General features: G+C 36.3%; 1 protein-coding gene across 1 annotated transcript in view; it reads right to left on the bottom strand.

Annotated features, from left to right (window-relative positions):
* Positions 1-6,278, bottom strand: part of rgp1 (GP1 homolog, RAB6A GEF complex partner 1) — a 242,800-nt gene that overhangs the window by 60,537 nt on the left and 175,985 nt on the right. The gene's annotated exons all lie outside the window — the stretch shown is intronic.

The raw sequence follows: 6,278 nt of genomic DNA, 5'->3' as shown, positions 1-6,278 counted from the left end.
ATTGAACATGACACTGAAGGTGAACTGATGTTTCTTTGCACCTCGACACCTCATAGATGCCCTCCGTTTACAGAGCATCAACTCCAATTAGGTAGGTATTTATTTTGTTCCCAATTTCCCCCCCAAAAAATACTTAACTCCACTACAGAGCTACATTTATTCATATTTAACAAATATTTAGAAAACTCTAGAAGACTTTTGTTTCACTTTAAAAGAAGCTGCTCCTTAAAAAAAGGTGAAATATGGAAAGTTTGACTCCAGTTCCTCTGAAAGAGAGAAAATGTTTCCATTATGACCTTCTGTTTGTGAACATTATCTTCCATCTTGTTTTTTAGATTCCACTCATGAGAATTAAATGAATAAAATCTGGAATCTTCTGATGATTTTACTGGGGTTATTTTTCATGAAGCAAACACCAGTAAATTTCATCCTCTTACTCTAAATGTCTGGGAGAAGGACGTCGAACATAAAAACTCTCAAAATAATGAGTGAGCTGGCAACGACTGTGAGTCTAAAACAAACGTTTTCTTCTTTCTTCACTGAAGAGGAGATTCAAACCAGAGTTCACACTGTGGTTTAACTGCTGCTGAGAGTTGAGCCATGACACAGTCTGCCTTATAATGAGCACGCAAACATGACAGAAGTTTTCAGACTAAGCTTTAGTGTCCTAGAAGAAGCGTATCTGACTCTTTATGTGCAGACATGAGGCGAGGAGTGTAAAGGACACGTGAATGAATGAATACAACTTTTATTGCTCCTTTGGGGGAATTTGCCTCCCAATAGCATAAAAACACAAAAAAGACATCAACATTCTTACAGCATGTAAAGACAGGAAACAAAGTCAACCAATTAAATCATAATTAATTTCATGGTTTTATGTAAAAAGTTAGAGGAAGCACATTCAGGTGTTCTATTATGTGACAGAAGGTTAATATACGAGAGGTATATTGTTTAGTATATTGTTGGTTTTTTTGTTGGTTTTTTTACAGTATTTACACCAAAGCAGCGAGCATTACCAGATAATGAGGACAGTAATATTTACATGATAAAGTGTCCACAGAATGAGGAGCTGTTACACACTTTAATTACACTTAAAAAACAACAATTAAAGTTTAGGTAAGACCAGGAGAGACGTCTGTGCAGTCATCTTTTCAAGTCATGTTAAATAATGATATAAAAAAAGGAAGAAAATAAAAGAAGTAGCCTCACAGTGTATATCATCAGGTAGTATTCAGACTTACACTTTATATAGCCTTCTTTATGTTTAGAGGACTTAAATGTAAAAACAGGCTAAAATGAAAACTGAAAGCAGCATTTATTTAACAGTGTCCACATGAGGACTTGTCTCTGGCTCACGTCCAGCCTTCATGTAACAAATCTTTTGTAACTATTACTGATGGAAAAGAACAAATTAATCCGTCTTAATTCTGCAGGAGGCCACGTGACGTCTCGTCATCTTGTTTGCCCTTAAAACGTGTTCAATAAAGGTTTCGTTTGATTCAATACAAATAGCAATAAACATAAAGCATCGTCGGCTGCAGTCTGAAGGAAGTTTGGTTGAGAGCTATAAACGTGGCTTTAATAAGATTCAGAGACATAAAGTTATAGAAGAAACGTGACAAAGATCGTCTGTTGTGAAGATGTTCGAGTCCTGAACCGAACCCGGGGTCCCGGATCAGGTTTATGCTGCTGCGTGAGAACATGAAATATTAACACAAATATGGAGAGATGTAAAAGTGCTGACATTAAAGGCTGATAATGGCGAGTAGCTGGGGAGGAATCTATTAAAACAAAAGCAGGCCTAGGCTGTATATATTTATAATTTCGTCGTTATTTGTACTTTTCTACTATTTATAATCGACGTTAAAATGTGACTTTCTTTCTCTTATTGCGTTTGTAGGCCTACTTCTAATTAAACAGCCATTGTGTTTTTTTGTCTCAAAGAAATAATTCAAATGTGGGACAAAACGATTTGTAATGAGTTGATCGGGCAACAAAAAAGAGGCTGATGATAGTTTCCATTATAGCAGGCTGGTGGTGGTGTGCAGTGTGGTTGTAAACATTCAGCTGTATGCAGGACGAATGTGTCTCAATGATCCGGCTGTTTTTAATAAATATCATTCAATCTGAACTTTGGAGGTTCACAAAGAGAAAAAAAACATGAAGTTCTTCATCAAGACTTTGTTTTACAATCATTTTCAAACCAATATTTTTTTAATCATCTTTGTTTAGTTTCTTAAATTTTCAAAAAGAAACGAAATATTTTGTCACATTAAAAACGACACTCCTTAAGTATCCGAATACTATAGCCTACATTTTGTTTTATATATTGTTATAAAAACGTCTATGATTTAAAAGAGTTCAATGTAATTAGTCTATTTAAAACGTCTTTTTTAAATTTTAATCGGCCTTTAAAACTAAACTGTGAGTCAGTATAAGTTAACTGTATTAAAACAGTGTAAACTGTCCTCATGTGAAGCCTGAACGTTTTAAAATCTTTTGTTTTCACCCCTGAAAAATCGCTGTCCACCTTTAAAGACTCACATTTGTGTATATAGGCCAACATTTGGCACAAACTCTGCAAAAGTTCTGAGCTTTCTCAGAAATTGGATTCGATAATTATTTGTTTACGTGTCTCGTAAAATCAACTTTAGAGAAAACACAAAACGTCGTTTTATTTTGCAACATGATTCCAGTCTCCTCGTCTGAAGTTTGAATAAATGCGAGAATCCCTTAAAATCAGATCAGGGTGTGTCTGACTGTCTGATAAAGTAATGAACTAACACTAAGATTTAAACACAGTTTATTATTAGGACCTGTATTATAAATGCAGCCTTCTGTCTTGATGTTCGTTTTCCGTCTGTAAATGTGAAGAAGCAACTCCAATTCATTTTGCGTAAAAGTTGTCATTGAAGTCCTGCAAACCTTTTCTACCTTTTTCTGAATAATCTCCTTTCAAGCTTTTGTTTTCTTCCACAAAGTGACCTGTAAACTTTCCCTCTATAGCGTTTAAAAAACATAAAAACACATCTGTCTGCTCAAACAGCAGCAGCTACACCCGTTTAATATTCGATAAAACGCATTTCCACAAATTAATTTCAATAATTACAAATCCCTCCGGTGCTCTTTATTTAGACTTTTATTCAAACAGACACGTCAAAAGAATTGTGAGAAGCTAATCTATCGCTTAAAACGACGTTTGAAATCCTAAATAAATTGATTTATTGTGAAAAATCCAGTCATTTGTTTTTATTATTGACTCTTTAAAATCCCAGCTTCATACGCTCTCGTGTTTTTCATTCCTGAACAGATTTGTGTGCAGCTCGTGCTGGATGTGTGAACTCTGAGTGGCCCGGTGCCCTCTCTCTGACCTCCAGGATTACTGTAATCCCTGTTGATTGATCTGATTGATCAGATTCATCTCCACGAGGCCGCAATCCAGCCGCACGCGGGGGTGGAGGTGGGGGTGTGTGGAGATGAGGCAGTCAGTGCATGGTGCAGACAAACAATTTTTCTCTCTCTTTTGGCCCGTGGGCACGTGCAGTCAGGGAACATATCCAGGTTTTCCTGCACATCGGGATCATGTGCAGCAGAAATCTGCGCTCATTGAGGGAAATCAGGATTTAGATAACTCAGAAATGTCACTCTAATGAAATGCAGTTTGAACATGTGGAGGAATTACTAAAAAAAAAAAAACAGAACTATGACACCTTTTACTGACCAACAGATTACAAGTGAAACGATCATGTTTGTAAAATGAAAAGAAAATGAATAGTTTTTGCTACTTGAGGCAAAGAAACCAGATTTTTAAAAAAAAGGAAAACTTGCTCATTAGTCTGTCCTACTGAGAAATTAATTTGAAAAACTAACACGCAGGAGTGATTAATGAGAAGTGATGGATGTACAAAATTGAATTAAGAGCCCCTCAAGTAAAGAGGAGTCTCACACTTTTTACTGGGGTAGAAGAAGAAAGTAGTAGAAGCTTAAGTGAGGCCCTTCAGTAGTCTTATTTGTAATGTAACTTAAGTCCATGTTCAAAAATAAAATCAGGAAAATGAAGCATTTTTTAATCAAGCCATGTCTTGACTTTTCTACAGAGAAGTATTAATCGGTTATAGCATTATTTAAAGGTTTTAAATGCATCACTTTCCATACAACTTCAGTTTACAATATACTGAGATATACGTCATGGTATAAACGTCCAAACATCTTCTATTCCACTTTATATTCCTCTTATTTTGTTTTGCGTATAACTTCAGTTGTCTCAAGGGTTTAAAAGTGGAAGTAAAAAAAAAAGATGGAGATTGTTGGAACAACAAATGCAAGCTTTTATATAAAGGTATAAACAGTGAGAGGATGAGTAGAAATGTAAAGTGTGGCACAAAAGGAGAATATTCAAAAAAAAGTAGAGCACAAGTACCTTTAAATGGTGCATCCACATTTCAATAAGTGAACACCCCTATAGCTCTTCATGCAGTAAACTGCTTAAACAATATCGCCCGTTTAGCACAATCGCAGGAATCATAGGGGAGCTTTCTGGCCTTATTTTGGGTAGTTTTTTCAGCTATATAATAGACAATAGGAAGAAGTGTCAGTCCATGAAGAAGGTCTTAAGAAGGTCAGCACAAAAATAGCCAGAAATCTACCTACCGTTAAAAACCCCACCCACCATATTTTAAAGAAGGTTGAAGCACGTCAAATATCATCTTTTTAAAGATTTTGGACGTGCATGAATAAAGAGAGGGAGTCTGAAAACACGAAAACACTGCAGAGAAGGAGGAAGGAAATGTGTGTGTGTGTGTGTGTGTGTGTGTGTGTGTGTGTGTGTGTGTGTGTCAGCACAGCAGCAACAATCAGTCCCCTCTTGTCTCTCTGCTGAGTGCAGCGTGTGATTGACAGTTTCTATTCTTCCTGGGTGAGATTAGAGACGCTGAAAGGAATAACGAGCCGCGCCTCAGAGCTGTAATTACGGCCTCTGTAAGAAAATAAAGAAAAAACACACACTGCTAAACTATAATTATATAATCCAGCTTTCTATTTTTTTTTTCTTTCACCCCACTGTTTTCAAAGATGTTTCACCTGTACAGAAGATGAGGACATTCCAGCCATTGTTTCAGTCACTGCTTCATCATCTCACAATCACAACAAACTACAAGCTGCGACATCAACACACGAGTGCTGCAAGGGGAAAAAAAGTGACTATGTACAATATTTAGAGTGTATGAAAACAAAAAGAAACCTGCCTGTGTAAAGCCGGGAGCTTCTGCACTACACACTGTGAGACTGAGAGAGAGGACAAATGAACAGGAGCACCTGTTGAAAGTTAACATTCATACTTCACTTCATTGTGTTGATCATTTTCAGCCATTTAATTAAGACAGTGGTTCTTAACTGGGTCTAGCCTGCAGGACCCTCAGGACCCACCACCAGCAACACACATTTCTGTCCCCCTCCCACCAATCAGATTCATTGAATGAAAAAGCTTAGCAGTTTGGACCTCGGCTGGGTGGAAGAAAAATAAAATATTTTAAAACTGCTTCGTGGCCTTTTTTGACACTTTTTTTTCGCCCGCTCTGCGACCCACTTTTGGGCCTCGGCCCACCTGTTAAGAACCACTAATTTAAGATATCATTGGATTTAAGTCAAGTGCAATGTGTTGAATGGTCTTACTCATAAAATAATATGAAGACATTTATTAAAGTCGGAACACTATTTTCCAAATGGATCTTTCAGATAATATTTTGTACTAAATTGACACATTTCATCCCATAGACAGAAAATTTTCTCTTTTGTTAATTTTTCCATTTGTGTCTCTGGCTGTGATCCTGTTTCAACCAGATCAGGATAACTTGTGTAACATTTTGTGCTGAATTTCTAAAATGTCTTTTACGAAATGGGAAAAGAACAGATTTATGATGAGTTTTATCCATTCAGTTTAAATAAGACATAAATATAAGCCTGTTCTATGTAAGGGAAATAAGACAGCTTAAATCAAAACCTTTGATTTCTTATTTCATAGATTTTTATTGCTCAGTGATGCACACCAGAAAAAGTCAAAACTATTCAAATAACTCCAAATCCATCCCCTATCCTTACAGATCAGATTCAGACACTGAAAAGCAAACTCGCTCTATAATTATTATTATTTTTTTAAAATAAAGAATCAAATTCAAAGCAGGTGAACATTATGAGCGTAAAACACTCAAATGTGACAGACTTTGTGTTTACACATGAAAACCATGTTCCGCCAGTATTCAGTGAGAAACATTGCGATAAGA

This window comes from Symphodus melops (genome assembly GCF_947650265.1).
Source record: "Symphodus melops genome assembly, chromosome: 20".
Lineage (NCBI taxonomy): Eukaryota > Metazoa > Chordata > Actinopteri > Labriformes > Labridae > Symphodus > Symphodus melops.
The sequence above is the reverse complement of the archived record's forward strand: the minus strand, read 5'-3'. Positions and strand labels throughout refer to the sequence as shown.